A 23,521-nucleotide genomic window follows, 5' to 3' on the forward strand; every position below is an offset into this window, starting at 1 on the left:
AGGTGTTTACTCCCCTCATGTGTCACACACCACCCCTGTATGCTGTCTTGTCTGTCTGCATATGCAACCTTTTCTACCCAACTTACCTCTCTACATGTACCTTTATCCCTTCCCCAATATTCCACTCTCGCCTTTAAAAAAAGGGCACTTGTCCAACAAAAAATATTGCCCCATACATAGCTCTCCATTTTGCACACATGTCCATTGGACATAACTAATTATTATATTAATCAATCAACACATTAATGTTACCCTCATCCTTCTCTTTGGGGTGTGAGGCTTCAAATTCCAAATTCTGTAAAACCTGCACAGCTGTTGCTGTAGAAGAAAGGGAGAGCTTTGGTCCTTTCCTACACCTGTCCTGCACATCCCTACCTGTCTTTCAGTATTTTTTCTCCCTGCTTGTCCCCATTTCATCACTTTCCTATCCCCTCTTTTTTCTTTTCTTTTTTTCATTTTTAGTGCAGGTTTAGGTGGAGCTACGTGGTGCGGTGTGCCTCACAAACCCATGCAAACCCACTTAAAACTGCTTAAAAGTGCCCTAATCATCTTATGTGTCTCCAACAGTGTTAGGCACATTTGCAAAATCATCACTCTTGACACATCTTGAACCAGGGCTCCTGTCAACTGTAGCACAGTGCATTAGCCCACTATGCCACTCAGCTGTGAATTAAAACTGGTGTTTCCACCAACATATCCTGATTGCCACTGACACACTGCAAGGACATAATGGAAACATTTGCAGTGTACTTGGGACTGTGATACAGACACTACACCAGTACACAGCCAAATAAATATTAATGGATGTACGTAAGGCCTGGGATATAAGGTATAGCTTTCAACTGTACAGATTGTTGCAGAATGTCCACAGTTGTGCTCCCTAGTTTTGGCATGGTTTCAGAAAAACATATCTGTCTGCTAAAGTACTGGCAAGTCATTAAAGAATGAGGTTAGAAAACCATGACAGACAATTGAGTGTCACACCTCATACCCATCATTAAACATATGCTAATGCAATTCCTATGTCACAGACTGTATGCATTCACATATATTTTGCAAATACACTTGCTGCAGTAGTGGCTCAGTAGCTCAGTCTTTTAAATACCTCGTATTCAGTACATTTTGCCACCCACAGTCCCAGGTTCGAATCCAGTGTGTTGCACTTCAATTACATTGTTCTGAATATAGCAAATAATAGCTGAGTAATGCAATTTTAACAAAAGCAGGTTGCTGCTACTGAATTAACTGCTACCCATGTTAGCAAGTCACAGGCCTGTAGGTAGGGACACACTGCACATATTCATATAGCCTACCTATATGTCGCCTACTACTCTCTGATTGGCTCTGTTACATAGATGTACCTTAAGCACATGCCTTGACTGGACTGTTATGGGTACCCTCATCCTTGATCTGCTGTAATGACAGAGCTGACACTGCTCCCTCAGTGACACATGCAGCTTGCTGTCCTCCAATGTGTACACACTCCCCACTATGAGTCCTAGGCAAAAAGCAGCAGCTGCAGGCTGCATGTGCAGCTGTATGTTACAGTACCTTCTACAGACATGCCATACCTCACAACCCCCTAGAACAAGGGATCCACATAACACCCATACATAAAGAGGTGGGGGGCAGAGGACAAGTGACAGGGACATGTGTCACAGTCTGCCCCTACAAACATACAGAACAGATAGACCAGCCGCTACTGCAGCAGCATGCATATTCTGATGGGTATGATATCTAACACTTATATGTCTCATCCTCCTTACTGACCTCAAACCACAATGTGTAACACTGAACTGCCAGATAATCATAAAGTCATTTGACAATAGCTAAACATAGCATTCCAAACTGTGGACATACCTTATAAATCTCAACAGTGGACAGTATTTGTATCTACCCTCTGTGATGCTGTAGTCTCCACACCTTAATAATATCCATCTCACAGACTAAGAAAGGTGCAAAGGCCTATATGAAGACATTAAATATTGCACTGTTGTGCCATGTCATTGGCTAATGAAACTGCAGCCCAGCTGTTCTGACTGCAATTAGCAAGTCTGAGCCATGGACTGGTGCACAGGAAATTATCTGTTAATGAGCATTACCTACAAGAGGTAAAACAACTGCCTATGGGAAACAGGTCTGTAACTTACTTTACCAAGACAGACTGCAATTTACCAAGCATTGTTCTTGAGGATTTCTTCACAAAAGGATTACTTCACTCTACCAGGTATGTAATACAAGTCCCCATATAATGAGATACAGATGGGAGGCTGCAGTTATGGGGAATAGGGATTATAACAGTAGGCGTGTAGTACATCTCTGGGAATGACATGTAGTTGATACTCTGCTGTCCAACAGCTACAGGCATGCTTCTCAACTGTACCTGCTGTGAATTACATCACAGCTGTGGCCCTCTCATTCCCTTCTACAATGGTTGGTTCCTGTACATATTGTACTGGATTATGTGTTAGACATATTGACAGTAAGTAAGGGTGGACACAGCTGTCAAATCACATGATGTACTGTCATTCAGCTCCTCTCAGTCTGGGAATGTCACACAGGAATAATTCAGACATTGTAAAGGTGTCCCTGACTGTCCCTGATATACTCTGGCTAGGTCACCATTTAATCGACATTTGTATGTCATTGCTTGAGAGCTATGTCTAACATACTTGGCAACCCCCTACAGCAGGATGTCAGGTCATAGCCATTATTACTGGGGGGAAACAGGCCAAACCTCAGCAACAGAGTGCACATATTGGTCATACAAAGTGAGACTATGAATAAAGTAAGAGATATTACTGTAGCATAACTGTTGACTGAGGGTTCTGGCATGTGACAGCCAAATTCTCTATATTCTGAGAACAAAAATAAATTATTGTCCAACCGCTTGCCACACGTCCACAAGTTTGTGCCAAAAGGACCACATATATCAGGCACATGTACACATTCAGCAAACATCTGTGTACTGGAGAAGTATGAGGATATACTACAGCAGGTTTGAATTACTGTCTTTCATTGTGGCACACTGATGGTGCAGGACTGTCCCAATATACTTGTAATAACGCACACATATGTGTCTGATAGTGGCCATAGGACTTAGTAGTGGGACCTTGCCCACAGAGGACACACCACAGTAGATGGCATTGGTGGGTGTTGAGGCATACAGCACACTCTGTCACGGCACACAGGGACATAACCAGTACTGCTACTATATTGGTGATAGCGACATACATGGTGTGTTGATAGACTGCGGGGTATGGCATGGAATGTAGCAGTGGATAGTGCAGGCCAGTTTGGATGTGCAGGGTCTGTATATAGTGGATATCAATGTATCTGGTCCTGTGATGTGTTCTCCTCTTGTTGTCTTTCAGAAAGGCTGTATCAAAATAGGCACCCACCATTTTCAGAGGCTAAAAATAATGTCATCCTTGATGGCCTGAGACTGCATCACAATATTCTGATGTCCAAGGCTTTCCAGCATTGTGACCAACATGCAGCACTGTGGGCTGACCTCATCTTAGTAGTCAACCAAGTAGGCTAACAGGACAGAACCTACGAGCAGGTCTGACACCAGGCCACAGATATGGTCAATGCTGCATGGCAAAGGGCTGCCGCTGTGGCCAGGGACTGTGCTGCCACTGGTGGAGGGCCTGCAACAGAACAATCACTCTTGGCCACAGAGGAATTCCTGGCAAACCTGGAACAACCACCAACTCCTAATCATCCATCACCCCATACATCGTGGAGGTGGGTGCCACAGCATCCACAGCAGAGGACCATCTAAGTAAGCTTCCTGTGTTTATCAGCGCAATACTGTATCAGTCATTGTGGCAGCCTTTGCATACCAGTACACAGATGTCAGGTCTATCTGCATTGAGGGTGGTGGTTTGGTTTTAATGCACAGTTGTGCACACATACTCAGAATGTCAGCAATGGAGGCAGTATCACATTAGCTACTGAATATGTTGATATACACAGATATTACCCTGTAACAATGCCACATTTGGTTTTGCTGACAATACCTCTCCCTCACATTTTCATAGGTAAATCAAGAGTGGCCGGAGTCCAAGGTTCTGTACCTGGTAAGTGTAATACTGTTATTGTATGGACCATATATACTCTAAGAATGTTAATGGCTGACATTTTTCCCTAGGCACAACTGTTATGCTTAGCCAGAGTACAATAGTTGTATGGTCAATTTTGGAGGGATTAACTGACATGCATGGAATGGGTAATCACAGTTGTGTATCTGCAGGAACAGTAACACATTTGCACTTATATTTGAGAAGGTCTATGCATTCTGCTATACAGGAGGCAATCGCTCACAGATGCCTGTTCACACACGATATGGAGATGGTACATACCTGAGGCAGTGACACTAGAACTGGCATACTATGCCCAAGATGGGTGTAATGTGTTTTAGGTGTAGGTCTATCACATATACTTTCATATTGCTTAATGCGCAGGTGTATAGTACTGGCAACATTAACCGGACATAGCTGCAGTGCATGTTATAAAGCACCTGCCTTATCTGTGTATGTTGTAGTCTGCTTCTGTGTTGTGCATGGGATCAGAAATACGATGTGGCAAGTGTAATGCAGTTGTGGCTCCTCATCTGTGGGTGTATATGTGTGGATTACCATACAAACTAGTGCAGGTAGTAATGTACTTATTTTGTCTTCCTCCTCACAGGTGAATGTGGGTGTTGGAGTTTGTCCCCTCACAAACTGATGACAGTGTCTCATTGGACTCTGATGATAGTGGTGGCCATAGTTTGGCATGGTTGGAGTTGTTGAGGGCTGAATCTGCCCCATAGGTTGACATCCCACTTCCTCCCCCAGTGTCCCTGCACACAGTTAGTATGCCCACACATACCCAGTCCCCTGCTGCCACAGATATCGGACAGTCAGTGTGTGGCGACATCAAACAGGAGAGTGTGGCAACTATGGCATCAATGAGTGTAAACACTAGCTATGGCTAGATAGTTGGTGGTGTCCCACACAGGCAGGTTGACAGGGGTGCTCGAAGGAGGACTGCTGCCCATCCATCTGTCATAGATGTCACATCACAGGTCACTCAACGCATGTTTTTGTCCATCATGGAGGCACAGGCACATTCCGAATGCAACATTTCAGTATGCCGATGACTCCACACTTATATCCATCTTAAATAACATTCCTGAACTACAATCCCTGACCCAACAGGCCCTACTATCCACTGAACAATGGCTGTCTCACAACCTATTGATCCTAAATCCCCAAAAGACCAAACTCCTACTTTTCCTTCCCCGTTCTCTTTCTCATTACAAAATCTCCTTTTTTATTACATCTTCTAACAATACAAACATCCATCCTGACACCCACACAAAACTCCTAGGGGTCATTATCGATTACGAACTCAAGTTCAACCTACAAATACTCCAATGTATAAAAAAAAACAAACCAGAAACTAGGTTTGCTATATCGGAACAAAACATTCCTAACCCCTGAATCTAGACTTACCCTGGGCCAGGCACTCCTCCTCCCCTTCCTCTTATACTCCACCCCAATTCTTACCAATATCCAGGCCTTCACTCTAAACAAACTGCAACAGACTTACCATAAAATAGCCAGATTCATTACTAACTCCTCATACAACTCACACTACTGCATTTCTTTAAACTCTCTTCAATGGCTTGAACTTCCTCACTTTCTGCTATCTTATCAATTTCATATGCTACACTCTATTCTTTATACACCCTCCTTCTGTCCATCTCTATCTTCCTTAGTCTCTATCTACATCCCATCCCGGACCCTCCGTACTCCTAACCAACAATTACTTGATATCTACCACCCAAAAATGTCAGTAGGCAAACTACTCTACAAACACTCCCTTGCCCATGCTTGGAACAAACTTCCCCTTAACTTACGTTCAATCTCCCACACCTCACACTTTAAAAATGAACTAAAAGCTTATTTTCTCAATTCCAGAACCTGCCCTTGCCATGACCCTACCTAGTCTTCCTTCCCTTTATCAAAAGGACCATACTTAGTACCTCATTACACCTCTCTCTCCAATGTGTCTACTATGCATTTGCACAATATTATACAAACAAAAAATGTTTATTGTTGACCTATTGAACTATATCAATGTAAAATTGTTACTTAGCTTCTTTTTAATGCAACTTTAACTTTATGCATATAACCCAACATATGTAAATTGTTTTGCTATAACTGCTATTATATCAATATTGTTTAAAATTGTACTTGTTTTAAAATGTATTACCAGAGCTTTTCTCCCCGGGTCTCCACTGAAAATGGGCCACAAGCCCAGTTGGACAAACCTGGTTAACAAATGTCAATAAATAAATAAAATAAATGACACCAGGCAGAAGCTCAGGATCATGGATGCAGCACAGTCTGACACCCTTGACTCCCTCCATCACATTGGTGATGCTTTGGATCATTTCACTGATGCAGTGAACAGACGGTGAGGTGAGGCACTGTCAATCTTTGACTGCATGTTGTCTGTGCTGGAACATCTGGTGGGAGTAGAGCATCGGACATGTGGATATAGGTCAGCAACACCATCTGCTGAGAGTCCAAGTGGCCATGCACACACACATGTTCCCATAGTGTGTGCTGTCCATGATGTGGCATGCCATGGGCATATGGTCCTGGGTGGTGCTGTGTGGGACACGGGCTCAGCAGACTCCAGTCATCATCAGCAACTAGCACTGCAGCTGACCCTGGGCATGGTGGTGGTGCCATTGCCACTCCTGGCAGAGACAGTTCCCATATTCATAGTCAGAGATGGTGAACTGTCCACTCTGCCATGTACACTCTGCAGCTGTCCAATACACATGAGTAGGGCTAGCACTTGGCTTGACTGTGTACATGCACACACTCAAACATCACTGTCACATGCAAGTCATCAGCAGGCACACATGGCACCTCTCCATGGCGCAGCTAAGCAACACTTCTTCCTGACTCACACACATGCTGTCAACTGTTTGGCATAGCCTAGTCCTCTGGCACCCCCACACCACACTGTGTGCAAGTGATGATACCTGTGCCACATCCCTGCCCTTCATACCACTGATGCAGGGGCATGCAAATATGTGTCTGATGCACAGGGTGACTATATTATATTACATGTAGTTTTTAGTGTGATAGTGTTATGCCATGACAGGTGCTGTATGCTGGCATGTGGCAAGAGTACACATCAAAGTTTGTGCACCTTTGTTGCATGATGTTAGATTGGCTGTAGTGTTGCAGAATGACAGGTGTCTCACAGAACTGTGCATGTTTCTGTTCCATGGGTCTGAGTGGCTAAGCTATGGAAACTTGGTGGTGGATAGCATTTATGCCTCAGTAGATGTGGGCTATTTAGGGCCAGAAGCTAGTGCCAGAGCAGTAAAAGCAAGACAATTCCACACCCATATGTGTACTGCTGCATGGGAATATATTTGTGCAGTCACACACACAGAGTTGCCTCTAGTGATATTAGAACACCTACCTATCAGACCTTGTAAAGGAGGACAATGGGGAAGCTGGCAGGTAGTCACAGGGCCTTAAAATGTATAACCATTGTACAGAGTTAGGCACATTACTGCAAGTGGATATATTTATGCACACACACACACACACACACACACACACACACACACACACACACACACACACACACACACACACACACACACACACTTGCCATTTTGGATATTAGAACCCCTACCTACCTATTAGTATACATGATAGCACTAAGTACTTATCTCATGCACCACGGAGCTTATCTGTTATGACATTGTCAGCCAGTGCTGTTAGGGTGGATGACATCAGCTGGTTTTGACAGGGAGGCCAATGCTGAGGAGGACACTAGTCACAGGGCCATAAAATGATGGGAATTGCAGAGAGATAGGCCAGATAGGCATGTCTGTACTGCTATAAAGGAAATATCTACACAAACAAGGTGGCTATTGTGAGATTAGAATGCCTACCTACCTGCTATTACATACTACAGCTCTCAGTCCTAATTGCACATACCATGGTTTACATTTGATGTACATATGGCTGCAGCAACAGTACTTGTGGGCTATGCAAACTGGCCTTGTCTTACACAGCCTATGTGGCCTGCAGAGTGAACCTGCTTTATGCTGTTATTGTATCTAATGTCCTAGCAGTGGCATACCTGTTAATACCCCTGCTATGTGTGTACAGCTACAAGTATTACCATTTCTGGCCAGTTGCACTTTGCTAGGTGGACAATTGGCCAGTGACAATATAGCCTGTCTAAGTCCTGCATTGAAGCCATTGCACATTACAATACCTGCTCACCATTATCTTTCTACAGGCTGACATTCCGCAGGCACAGAGTTCTGTGGTTCGGTGGATTATGTCATTATTTGACCATCAGACAACTGCTATGTGTGTAGGTGCAGATAACCCCATCATTCTGCATGTAGGTGTGGACATTCGTGCATCCCGACACACATATACCCATGAGTGCATATATATGGTTTACTATCAAAATGTTGAAATTCATTTGGTCTAATGTTCATATGATCGACCCATATGGTCGACACATAAGTATTAAGTAGTTCATTTGGTCGAAAGGAAGTGCATGCAAATTACCTGGCGACATTATGTTGCAAACAGGATCAGGATTTTCCCTTGTCTGCACTGTTGTGCAGTCTCAGAGTTGTAATATATAAGTAGTAGGGGATGTGGGGGTGCAGAGGGGGGGGGCACAGCCCCCATGCAAAAACACTAGTGTTAGTTTGCAGGTGTTTTTCGACCATTTAAATTTAGACATATTTGTTTGGTATTTTGAACATTCGGGGTAATGACTTTCAACATTGTGAATGTCAACCATATGAATTTCAACATTTTGATAGTAAACCTGTATATAATATATATATATATATATATATATATATATATATATATATATATATATATATATATATATATATATATATATATATAAATATATTTATAGCATAGCTCTCAACTGTACAGATTTTCGCAAAATGCCCAGATTTTTGCCTAATGTATTTGGTCAATTGTTCACAGAATTGTGGTTTTATAGGAAACCACTGGCAAATCATTTAAGATTGAAGTCAGAAAATAACAACAGGCATTTGAATTTTATACTTCATACCCTTCAGAAAATGCAAACTAATGTAAAACCTGATATTCTATCAACTTTCTAAGTTTGTAAGAGCAATATTTAAAGACTGTCCCTATTTTTGGGCTTTTGTCCCCCCATTATTTATGGCTTTGTCCAGATTTCTTCTTCTAAGAGGTTGAAAGATATGATTTATTGATATATATATATATATATATATATATATATATATATATATATATATATATATATATTTATATAAAACAGGGATTTCAACTTAGTTGTAGCTGTGTGTGTGTTATGTAACAGTGTTATATAGATATATGTGGAGGGTCTACATCACTCTACACATTTATGTAAATATTTATATATATATGTGTGTGTGTGTGTGTGTGTGTGTGTGTGTGTGTGTGTGCCACATAATGATAGATAAGGTGATCATGTGCAAGGGGTATTAGGGAAAGACAGATACATATACATAGCTGTCTGTATGCACAGACATATTTTCACATATCAGTTCTTTAGGCATCCCCTAAATGTCCTGTGTGACTGTCAGTACTTACAAGATGACTCCAGGCCAGATCTACCTGTACTCCAGTCTGGGAGTTTGGGTACTGCCGCCACTTGCCTACTGAACAGTCCAGCACCTCCCTGATATTTTGTCCAAGGGAGTCCCTGGCTGTGTGCTGAATGTAATATATGACTCATACCTAACAACTGTACAGATTGCAATAGGCTGTACATAGTTTTGCATCATATGTATGGTATGTTTTACATAGCATTGTGATTTTCTGGTACATCAGTGGCAAATCATTATAGATTTCCATTAGGAAATGATGACAAACTGTTGAGTTACTGACTCCATACATGCCAGGAAAGGCATGCAACTGCATTGCTACTGCACAACATGCTATTCTCTGAACTTTCTAAATTTCTCTGGCCACTGGGTAAAACGTCTCCTTTTATTTGGGCCTTTGTCCCACTACTATTCATGGGTTTGCCCAGATTTCCTTTTTCTAAGTGGTTGTAGGTATGCTGTGACTGGGGTACATGACTTAACACATTACACACAGGGTGACAGTCTTCACACTTCTGACTGTGCCTCATATGTCTGCTCTGCTCCTCATACAGTTGTGTTTTCCAGTACTATACTACTAAATGGAGCCCACAGAATTGTTGTCCATACTGACACAGTTAAGTGATGGCCTTTACATACTGCTGCTACTCTGACTTGTTGCAACCTGCTGTTATACTAGACACCTTCTTGGTTACTCAGAACATGTATAATGTCTGCAGGTTTGGCAGTCTGTTCCTCCATTGTCTCTGGCTTTGTCCAGTTATCTTGCAGCAACAGATTGTGACATATTGACAGTTTATGACACTCCTACCATAGGAGTACCTCACATGCAAAAGTTGTAGGTGCAGCCAGCTTAGAACCATGAACAGCATCAATTATGCTAATGTTCTTAGCCCACTGAGCCACGACAGCCACCAGAAAGAGTTTTAATTCCTCACACTATCAACAGCAGACAGACATATACACTTTGATCCCTGTATATTGCGGAAAATAGGACATGTAGCTAGGATGTTTGGGATAGCCTTGGGATTGTGTGGTCTGCTGATATATCCTTGCAAACATACGCTGTTACTGCAGTTGTATGTGAACATTGATGTGTTGGGGGTACAGGACTGTGGTGCTGAGCTGCATATTATGGGGCAGTCACTGTTGGACAGAGTACCTGTCTTCCACACAGCTGTTTGTTCTCTGCAAGTAGCCCAGTTGCCCACTCTATTCCACTATATTCCCCTGCATACATGCAGCAGGTCCATACATATGCTACCATAGTCTAGTACCCCATACATTTGATGTAAAGGAGAGTGACTTACCTTGTGCACACAACAGTTGGGATGCCTATTTTTCAGGGCTGACTCTGTCTGATGCACACAGTGCATAACCAATACATGGTAAGGTACTGGTTGTGTGGTGTGGCTGGCATCCTTTTTACTATGTATGTAAGTCAGAGTAAAGTGTCAGATCTTAGGACCCTAGGTTGTCAGTGCATGTGCTATGCATTGCCTCTTTGCCAAGGCCAGGGCATACTGGGCATGCCTATGTCTGCCTACAGGGACAGCTTCAGGGGGTTCCTCCTCTGAGTCCACCTGTGGATGTGTCTGTGGGGACCTTGGCACTGGTGGGGGACTGTATGTCCCCTCCCTGTGAAGATCTTGCCACAGATGTTTCCACAGAATCATATTGTGTAGCATGGCACATACTGTAAACATCTGTACACATGTCGCTGGAGAGTACTGCAGGGCTCCACCAGAAATATCGAGGCACCAGAACTGTGCAGCCCAAATACATACTATATGACATTCCTGGTTTGTGCGTGTGCTTCACTGTGGCATTCTTTAGTACATGTGCGCATTTCTGATGGGTGTCATCATCCATCATTCCAGTGCATAGCTAGCATCCCCCCACTACATGGCCATATGGGATGTTGCCCTGGCAAACATCTGGTACAGCTGTGATGCATGCCATATATGGGAGTCATGATAACTCTCAGGGCTGCCATCAAACACATTCTTGATGATGCCCTGGACATTGCACATTACCTGGCAGTTGATTGAGTGATACCCCTTGTGGTTGACGTAGACTCTACCCTCCTCACTGGGCAGTGCTTTAATGTGTACATGAATACAGTCTATAGAACCCAGTACCTCAGGGTAGTGGGCTACATGGTAGAAGAGATGCATACTGCTGGCCCTATCCTCAGGACTGTGGGGTAAATAAAGGTGCTCACTGGCATCCGTTTGCATGGCAGCCAGGCACTGGTGGAGTACCCTGGATGCAGATGCCTGTGAGACCCCCATCATGTCCCCAGTTGGTCTTTAACAAGTACCTGTAACTAGCATTCTAAGGGCTACACATACCTTTGTGTCCACTGGGATGGGTTCCCCTCTGTTGGCTCTAGGTCTGAGTTGAGGGCAGCAGAGCTCAGTGAGTTCTTGTAGTATGTCTCTGTCCACCCTGTAGCACTCTACAATCTCCAGGTCATGTAGCTCCTGGAAGGTTACCCTGGGCCTGAATACTCTTCTCCTCAGTCTAGGCCTATTGTCACTGGCAGCATGAGCTCTGACCTCAGCCTCTAGCACATACAGATGTAGCAGAGCATCAGCAGCCCCTAGCATTCTGTCAGTTAAAATTCTGAAGTCTGTACTTCAATGGCGCAGAGTATGGGGGAAAAATCAGATGGTAGGGTGTATACATACAGATGCAGCCTGTGTGATTGGATAACTATGGTGCATTCCACCTGCCAGGTACATCATTGAAGGTGTTTGAATGTCCCAGTGTACATGGAACAGGGGTTGTCAGTATTTTATACATGACTGGCTTTCCTAGGCAATTTCCTTTTTTTTTTTTAACTGCCTTCCCTGCTAAACACTGTGGCACAGCGCGCAAACCCATGCCGCTGGTATAAACAATGCTTAGCAGTCAATAGACACACCCCCATACACGGGCATGCTCAGCATAGCTCAAACCAGCTAAAACATGTGCCCCCCAGTAAAACAAGGCTTAGCAACACTGGACACCCACCTTCTTAGCTGAGAGGTGAGCCACACAAATGAGCACCACTGAGCTCCAATCAGCTTAAACATATAGTGACACACCCCCTTTTGATGTCAGCTAGCTCTTCTGTGGACACCAACATAGTTCTAGTGCTACACAGATTTTATCTACGGACACATTAGCCCATTTTTGCTATTTAGTAACCCCAGCTCATTTGCATACATATCCATGCACACAGCCCAGATACTTCACTATTCCAGGGCCTATCTCTTTAGCATCCACTGACATCTACCATTGTACATACTCCATGTAAGGCCCTAAAATGCATTATTCTCACATACTTCTTATTTTTAGTTTTTATACTTTTTAATATATATATTTTTTTGCATAACGGATCGTTTTCCCGCTGCATGCTTCAAAAATGTAATATGGGTATTAAAAAATTAATTTATTATATTATTTTGCATTATTTTTTGGACATACAGGGCATAGTTTTGCACATACCTGTGCCTGCTATGCAATTTCTGACCTTCTAAATGGGCTTTTACAGCCCCTGCTCCATTTTTAGTTTCTTGTACACAGAAATTTTCCATGTACACTTTGGACACCAACACGGGGTCTGTAGGACTGTCTATCTGCTTTCTGGATCACTCCAGCACTGTCATTTACATGCAGTTCATCTGCTTATGAGGTGATTTGCATGCTATGGATACTTCTGTGTCTGCAAGCTCATGCATGTTCCTCTGGTCAGTTTACCGGATTGCATGACTGCTTACTTCTGTGTAAACCTCTGTGCCACTATGCCTACATGGAATATCACTCAGTGTAGGCTTTATAGAATTCCTCCTGATATCTATTATATCTTCCTTTATATGGGGTTCAAGAATGAACCCAGTGAAGAGGGGAATTTTATACATGAAAGAAGAGCAAGGAGGCTTAGGTTTAATTAGTCCAGTAGTACATGCAGCATCTTTAAATTTATATAGAGCTATGAAAGTTTATTCAAATGTAAATAAGAAGTTGACAGACAGCATTATATATTATAAATATAAATGTTTCTGGAAAAAATGGAAATAAAGAAAATGTTTAAATCTGTCATGAATGAAGAGGCAAAGGAGTATGGAAATAAAATTATGCTGTAGAAACTGAATGTGAATGAAACTGAAAGATAGAAAAGACTGGTACACAAATACACATTATATGACCGATCCCTGGAAACATTTAGAAATAAAAATGAAAGCAATAATAATGAGATACAAATAATATAAACTATGCATGAATGAAAGGATTTTTAATGGAGACTGTCAATAAGTAATTTGTCTGTTAAGGCAAATATGCCTTACAAAAGAAAGCAAGACAGAATAGTTATTAGTTGTGGTGAATATTAAACTATGGAGCATGTATATTTGACTTGTGGGAGGGTGAATAAGTTATGGGAAGGGTTGTAAAAATAAAATATTAAAGGGTATTACAAAGGTTGATCAAATAAACATGGACATGATTGAGTATGGTTATTATTGTGAGAAAAATACCAATACCAAAACTCTAGAAGAGATCCTCTCTTGGTTTAGCTTAAACATCAAAAATGAAACCTACATTCTAGGTGACATAAATATTAACTGGGTCCCCTTCCTCTTAGATACCCCAACTCACTCAATCAATCTCTACAATTTCACCCAACTAATAAACCTCCCAACTAGGCCAAATAAAGATGGTACCTCTGATACAATCTTAGACTGGATATTAACAACCCACCCCAACCATATCTCCAAAGCCAGTATAATACCAGAACCCCTAAGTGACCACTTACCAGCCTTCATAGACTGCCTACCCTCTCACATAGAAAAACAACACCTATTCAAGCAATCCCATAACCTAGCTTCCTTCAACCCCAAAATCTTCTCTGAATGCCTTAATATTACTGACTGGTCAGTGGTCTCCACTAAAAAGCCTTCCACTAGATAACGCTGTCTCAAATTTTAACCATACTTTCCTTACCTTACTTGATAAACTAGCCCCTCTCCAAACCAAATGCATCAAAACTAATCCTTGCCCCTAGCTATCCCAAGAAACTAAACTGATAATGAATCAACAAAACAAAAAGTGGAACCTGTACCAAAAACAAAAAAAAAAAAACAGCACCCTCCAAGAATATAAACATCTACGTAACCTAGCCAAAAAATCAATAACAAAAGATCGCAAAAACTAGTACTGCAATCTGCAATCCAAGCACTCAAACAACCCAAAGAAATTCTGGACATCCATTTCCTCAATACTCAACCCTGGCAATAATACCAACCCCTGCCCCAATCCTAACCTCTCAAGCTTTGAAACCACTAAATTCAACACATTTTTCATTGATTGCATAGCGAAATTATCCTCCACTTTCCCCAACCCACCAATGATACCCCCTCATCCTGCCCCCAAACCATCCTCTCACCCTCCTCCTCCCTCCTGTTCTCCCTTAAACCTGTCTCCACCAACACTATAAAAAGACTACTCCAAAAGCTAAAACCATGCCGCAAAGCCCCTGACAACCTTCCAGCAGATTTTCTTCAAATATCAGCCGAATCAATAGCCTGTCCCATATCCATTCTCATAAATAGATCCACTCAGGAATCCTATGTGCCAACCATCTGGCATCATGCATTCATAATCCCTCTCCACAAAGGTGGTAAGAACACAGAAACTACCAACTTCAGACCCACAGCTATACTCTCTCCTCTCACTAAAATTCTGGAGAAAACCATCCACTCCCAGCTCATGCCCTACCTAACCCAGCACAAACTCCTGTCTCCCACCCTGCACGGCTTCCGCCCCAGCCACAGCACCATGACAGCCCTCCTTTCCTTCCTTGAAACAGTTAACCTAGCATGTGATAGCGGCAAATACATATCTTCTTTATTTCTTGACCTCTCAAAGGCATTTGACACAATCTCCCATTCCCTACTCCTGTCCCAGCTCTCACACTTGCACCTATCTCTCTCAACCTTAGCCTGGTTCTCCAGCTACCTTTCAATGTGCCAACAGGCTGTACAGTGGAAAGAATCAACCTCCCCTTTCTTACTTACACCCACAGGAGTTCCTCAAGGATCAGTACTGGGCCCACTCCTTTTTAACTTATTCATCAACAACTTCCACCACTCCATCCCTGATGCCTCAGTCATCCAATATGCTGATGACTCCACCATCATCTGCTCAGCCTCCTGCCCCTGCAAACTTCTACTCAATACCCAAATAGCCTTTTCCAAAACAGAATCATGGATGCAATCTCATTACCTAGCCCAAAATACCAGCAAAACAAAACTAATGATTTTCACACCCACCAAAACTTCCCAATTAAACAGGGACCAATTTTCCAACAAAAGCCACAATAACTCCCCTCTAGAAATCATTCATAGTACCAAGCTACTTGGCATTACCATTGATGAAAACCTTAAATTCGATTCCCACATCCTCTCTGCAATAAAAAAAAAACACCAGAAAATCGGTCTCCTCCAAAGACATAACTGCTACCTTACACCCTCCTCCCATCAAACCCTCGCATCTACCTTCCTTCTCCCCTCTCCCTTGTACGGAGCTCCCCTATTCTCCAATATACAACTTGGCCTCCATTCCAAACTCAAAGCTTGTTACCACAAAATCTGCAAATTTGCAACCAATTCTAAGAACTCTTCCAGTCGCTGCCTCTCCCTTCACAACCTAAACTGGCTAGAACTCCACAACCATCTAAAATACCTGCAACTTACAACAGCCCACAAACTCATCTTTAAACCTACAGAATGCCTCTCCCTTGCCAAATCTCTAACACCCTAGACACTTAGCCGCACCCTACACAAACCCTTACACCCACCTCACCCACCTGGCCAACTATTACTATACCACACCATAGCCAAACTGTGGAACACTCTCCCCACGCCACTATGTAACATACTAAACCATAACAACTTCAAATCCATGCTTCTCTCCCATCTGTCCTCCAAATGGGAATGTCCTTCACAAGCTCCCACGTAAAACACCCACACCACTAACTCCACACCTAAATCATCTTTTCTTTGCCAAATTTAACAAAATGTCATAGATCTTTCTCTGTACATTTTTCCCCAAAAAAATGTTTGTTTTTTTGCATGCGAGCCTCTGGCCTGTCTTACACATATTCTCAAACTGACATCCTCTTAATTGTAAAGCACTGTATATATTATTGTAAAACTGTTATTCCTGTAGAGACTAATGCTGACATATAAAACTCACATTATGTATTAGTAATGTGGCAACTTTCTGTAATTCTGCCTTTTGTAAGTTTACAAATTTCTGTACTTTATATTTTGTAATGTTGCAAATTTCTGTATTTTATATTTTGTAATATTCCAAATCTCTGATTTTATACTATGTACCAGAGCTTTTCTTCTCAGGTCTCCACTGAAAATGGGCCACAAGCCCAGCTGGACTAACCCGGTTATCAGACAATAATAAATAAATAAAAATAAGATTATGTGAGAAAATTGGGAAAATGAATATTTTATGTATCATGGTCATTATGGACTAAAAGACTGAATAAAATTAAGTTAAATGGGAGATGGACTCTAGCAAAAATTTGATAAAAAATTTTGTTTTTGGTTGTGTAAAAAGAGTGGGGGCAGTTTTTAATATATCTTTTTTATTATTATTTATTATATTTATTTTTATATTTTTTATTTTTATATTTATTATTATTATTATTATTATTATTATTATATTATTTATGTGATATTGTGAAAAGTGTAAATAATTGTAAATAATGTAAATATCTAAATAAATACTATATATATATATATATATATATATATATATATATATATATATATGGATCTACTGCATTCTAATGAATTTGCATTTCACCGAAAATGCACTTTCGTGTAAATCAATAACAAAAACAAATAACACTGAAAACACTTTTATGCAGGGGGGCAAGCCCCCCTGCACCCCTTACACCCCCTACTTTAATATTCTCACTCCGAGATCGCACTACAGTGGGAAAAGGGAATGTTCCCTCATCCCCACTGTACTACGATCTCAACAACAGTCCACTTAGTTGTACATCAACACTAAACGTTGACGTGCAACTAAGTTAACATGCAAACAGCATGTTTTTTCTTTATTGACATAATTTAGCTGTTTGTTTTACCTACTAATTTACGCGAAAGTGCATTTTCGATAAAATGTACTTTTGTGTAAATCTACTCGTGAATGTCCCGTTTCAGTGAAATGGCATTCGCTGAAATCAAGTAGATCCATATATATATATATATATATATATATATATATATACACATATACATATGATGTCTATCATTAAAAAAAAAAAAACTACTCGTCATTGTTGCAAGTAGGACCAGTCTTGTTTGGAGGACCACTACCTATTTAAATTTCAGGTACACAGACAGCCCAGGAGAAAAAGGGAGGCAGATGGATAGAAAAGGAGATGATGGAGTAGTGAAAGAAATGGAGGAGAAAGCAAATAGGACAATGCATGCAGGATTCTGAAGAAATATTTCAAAGAAATGTGTTTGATGGAGAGCAGATGATAGATATATAATAACAATGTCAGGAGGATTTTAGGATGATTCACTTAGAGAAATGGTGGGGCAGAGTGAGCCAGAAAATGAAGATGATGTTTCTTATTATGGAGAAAATACAAAAGGAGGATGCAGATGGTAGTGCAATGAGAGAAATAAAAAAGTAAAAGGAGAAAGAGAAAGAACTCAGAAAAATATCACGAATACTGTAGTACAATATGTATAAAAAATATTTAAAGGAAATGGTGCCAGTGAAAAAAACATGGAAAGTAAAAAATTTACCAGAAAAAGAGAATAAAAGAGTTTGATAAGATTTCTTTAAATGAGCAAGATAAAGTATTATTGCAAGTAAATATAGACATAGCTACAGAACCAGATGGGATAGGGTATGAAATGTACAAAAAGTTAAGGAACTCGGAAAAGCAGATTTTTAAAGATTTTGAATAAATGGTTAAATGAAGGTTTTATATATAAAGAATTATGTAATGGAATACTTAAATTCAAATGGAAGAAGAAAGATAGAAGGCATTTAAAAACTGGTGACAGGTAGTATTGGATAATGATCATAAGATCTTTATGACAATAATATAAAATAAATTTGAAACTAAAATAGAAATATTATGGAAGATGGTATATATAGTATAAAGAGGAAGAGTTGTCAAGAATTATTAATGATAAATTGTGGCTGATATTATGAATAGAAAAAACAATGTGTAAATTATGATAGGAGACCTTAATAAGGCAATTGACACAATTGGATGTGAAATACTCTGGGTAATAATGAAAAAAATATTTATATAATATAAGTGAGAATGTTAGAAAATTATACATGTCATTGTATAGTAATAATAATATAAAAATACTGATAAATGTCTGGTTAAGCCAAGAGGTAGATATGAAGTGTGGTGTAAGACAGGGATGTCCAATGAGTTGCATACTCTTTGCATTAGTTATGAATGTGATAGTGTGTGAATTAAATTGCAAAATAAAGGAGGCACATGTATAACACCTGCTGGTTAAGAATTCCATTCTTAACATATGCAGATGACAATATAATAACTGCAAAAAACATCATTTGGATAAAAGAAGTAATAGTTTGCACAAGTTAGTATCTAGATGTGATAGGCATAATCTTAAATAAAGAGAAAAGTAAAGGTTTAGGTGATGTAGTCAATATAAGGGGAATATGTTTTAAAATGAATTAAACTTCTGTATTCGGTATACAATTTGGGAACAGAGATGTAAGTAGAATTCAATGGGAAAAAAAACAATAGAGATAATAAAACAGCCTGTTTTTTTCTGGAGAAGATATTAACCATCATTCAGAAAAAGGCGTATTTGATAAATTCAGAACTGATGGGGAAAAATCATGCTTAGCAAGTGTATTTATATTGTCAACAGCATTTAAAAGGGAAATATTGTGAATAATTTTTTTTCATTTTTATGGAGTTCTAGATTAAACCCCGTAAAAAGAGAAGTTTTGCATATAGACAAAGAAGAGGTAGGTTTGGGGTTATTTAACCCAGTGGTATATTCTACTTCATTAAATTTGTACAAAATACTAAAATGGATAAATTGAAAAGATGAGAGATTAGTAGTAAAAGTATATAAATATAAGTATGATAAATAAAAGAGAAAAAGTGTATAAATGAGAAATAAATGTTACCATGAAAAAATATTTTGTGGAAGATAAAAAAACTGATGATATAGGAAAAGATAGAGAAGTATGATATGCAAATCTAATAATTTTTTTTTTTATTTATTTTACATTTGTTGACTGGGCTAGTCTAGCTGGATACATGTCCCTTTTCAGTAGAGGCCCAGGGAGATAAGTTCCAAGCAAAGTAAAATTACAGAAAACAATAGTTAAAAAATACAATACTTCAGAAAAAAATCACAATACTTAAAAAATTTCTAAATTGCTATACATAGGAGAATTAACAATATTTGGAAAGAAAAAAAATAAAAATTATGTTTAAGAATAGTAGTATAGAGTCAATGCATAGTTTAAGATACACACAAGTACAGGTAAACTCAAGGGTTTAATGTTATCATTTATAAGACAAAAAGGAGAAAAAGAAAAAGAAGGTTGTAGAGGAAAAAAAGCACTGGCTAGTATACAGATGGCTTCTATAGAATCTTGTTGCAGAGAGGACATAGCACAGAAGGAAGGGGTATAGTAAGAAGAGAAAAATAGGAGGAAGAAGTAAGGTTCAGTCTGGTTTAGAACAGGGACAAAGCCAGAGGAATTTCTGATGCTCTTTGAGGTGTTTCTTGAAAAGAGATGTAGATGAGAGAGATGTGAGTGTCATAGGAAGCTTGTTCCAGATTTGCCCACAACGTTAGTAAAAAGTGAGTCCCCAGCCTTATTATTAGATTTAATATTGGAAATTAGTAACCTATTTGCAGAGCAAAGTGTTGCAAGATTTTTATATGGGGAGATCAGGTTAGTGAGGATTGAGGTATTATTTGGGTGATGAAGAATTTTTTGTATGATCACCGGTTGATTATACAGTAGATGGTTTTGTAGTGCTGACCATCCAAGTTGTTTAAGGTTGTGACAGTGGTGGGTTCTAAACGGGTTGCCTGTGGCAAATCTGGCTATGATGTTATAGCTAGTTTCAAGTTTGTTTAGATTGTGTTTTGATAGATTGATGTATATAGCAGAAGCATAGACTAGAGTAGAAATGAGGTGAGTCTGGGCAATAGAGGTTCTAGCTAGTGGTGTGAGGTAGGGTTTGATTCTATACAGGGAGCCTATTTTTTTATTAACAGTTTGGATGGTATTATTGATATGGTCATCATAGCTGAGTTTATTATCTATGGTAATGCCCTGGAGATGTGTGGTAGTTTCAGGGGAAATAGTAGTTCCATTGTTAGAGGTAATTGTAAAGTGGATTTCTGGTGACTTTTGGGTGGGACCGAAAAGCAGCAATTTTTTATTGGGGGATTTAGCAGGAGGCAATGGTGGGTAAACCACTTTTCAACAGTGTTAAATACTGTTTGAGTCATGGTCTGAAGAGAGGTTGATGACTTAGCAGTACAGATTAAAGTAGAGTCATCAGCGTATTGTATGTAGGTGGCTTTAGGAAAAACAGTGTTGAGATCATTAATAAAAATGGAAAATAGAAGAGGGCCTAGGATAGAGCCTTGAGGGACTCCAATGTTTATGGGTAGAGGTGTGGAGAGATTATTGTCCCAGAGTGCTGCTAGTTGCCTATTTTCTAGATAGGATGTAAACCAACGTATTGCTAGTGGGTCAAGAGATTGGGCTTTTAGCACACTGATCAGTAAGTCGTGGTTCACCATATCAAAGGCTTTTGATAAGTCAATGAATAGTGCAGAAGATACAGAGTTATTATTTCGATTCCTGTTTATACAGTCAGTAAAAGTTAGCAGGGCGGTAGTTGTGCTATGAAAGGGCCTAAAGTCATGCTGGCAGTTGGCTAGTAAATTATTATGGAGCAGATGTTGAAGTAGTTGGTGGTGAATACATTTTTCCATTATTTTGGCCAGTGGGGAAAGTAATGCAATTGGTCAGAAATTAGAGATATCAGTGGATTTGCCTCCTTTATGTAAGGGGATAATGTGGGAGACTTTCCATATGGATGGGATGTTACCTTCTATGATTGTTCAGTTTATAAGGATGGATACAGGGTATGCAATGACTTTGGCTGCTATTTGGAGGTATTCAGCTGGCAGGTGGTCAGCAGAAGGGGTACAAGGTTTGAGTTTTTGAAGGAGTTTGCAGATAAAGGATGTTGGTACAGGTTGTATATGGAAGGAGGGCACTGAGCTGTTTGTATTTTGGAAAGTGCTGGGGGAAATGGGAGGTATTGTCTTTTAAAGAGTTTGAATTGTTTCCGTGAAGTAATTGTTGAAGACATCAGCTATTTGCAAAGGATTATTGTGGGGAATTGAAGATGGGGCTGGAGTTTTGGTATGTCCTGGTTGGAGAAGTTTATTAATGCCTGACCAGAACTTTTGAGGGTTTTTTGGGTGAGATTGTTGAAGGTGGAAATAAAAGTTTTTTTTGTCTAGGAAAATGTCTTTTTTGGTAGCATTTCTTAGCTGTTTAAAGAATAGGTGGTCTTCAGAGCTCTTAGTGGCGCTCCATTTGGCCCATATTTTGTTCCTTAGGAATATTTTTTCCCTGGTTGTTTTGTGAACCATGGGGCTGATTTGGTCCTAACTCGGGAAGAGCGAGGGGGGGCATGGAGATCTAGGATTTGTAGGAATTTAGTATCAGAGTAGGAAACAACTTCATATAGTTTGAGTTGTTTCAGTGGTGACCAGTTGCGGGCCTTTAGTTCACTTTGAAAGCTCTCTGCTTGAAAGTGTTTCTTTGAGTGATAGGATATAAAAGTGTTATTTTTAGGACTATGATCCTTTTGCTTTGTTATATAGGTTAGAACATGGTCGCTAATGTGATCTGGAAGCGTTCCTGTTGTATAGGTTTCAGGATGACTATTTATAAGGATCCAGTCAAGGATGGTTTCTTTATTATTAGGTTTGTGGATTCTTGTGGGGGTGTTTATTATTTGAGAGAAGCCATAAAGATTAATATGGGTGTTAGGATTGGGAGAGCTGCAAGTAGTCCAGTCGATATTAAAATCACCAAGTACAATTGTTTCTTGCGGTAGAAGTGTGGAAAGGCTACTAAGAATGTTTTCCAGATTGTTAATATTGTTTCCTGGAGGAATGTAGGTACAAATGATATAAATAGATTTAGATTTATTAAGCTGGAGTTTGATGGTAAGGGTTTCTGCATTGTTATTAGAGGGTGGTAACACATTATAGGATGAGAGTAGAAGTTCAGATTTATACAAGATTGCTACACCCCCACCCTTCTTGGAAGTGCGGTCACATCTAAGGATGTTATATCCAGGTGGGGTTATTTCTAGATCATGAGTAGAGGGTTTCACCCATGTTTCTGTAAGGCAAAGGATATCAAATGCATGCACTTCTAAAAGAGCGTGCAATTGACTGAGTTTGTTGTTAATGCTACGGATATTAAGTTGAGCTATTCTGAGAGAGTTAACTAATTGTATAGAGGTAGAAACACCATTAGATGTTTGTTTTTGTGGGTTATTGTAGATATGTGGAATTGGGCCAGGTTTAGGATGGATATCTCCATCTAATAGAAGCTGAGTGAGATGTTTTAGTAAAGTCTTTATGCTTTTAAAGTACTTGGGTAAGCTTGTCTTACTATAGAAGTAAGTGACATGGGAAGATCTATGAAATCTAGGGAGTAGGTAAACTGAAGTAGAGGTTATGTTGCTATGAG

Source organism: Protopterus annectens, chromosome 1.part0 (genome assembly GCF_019279795.1).
Source record: "Protopterus annectens isolate FY-2018-M chromosome 1.part0, PAN1.0, whole genome shotgun sequence".
Taxonomy (NCBI): Eukaryota; Metazoa; Chordata; order Ceratodontiformes; family Protopteridae; genus Protopterus; species Protopterus annectens.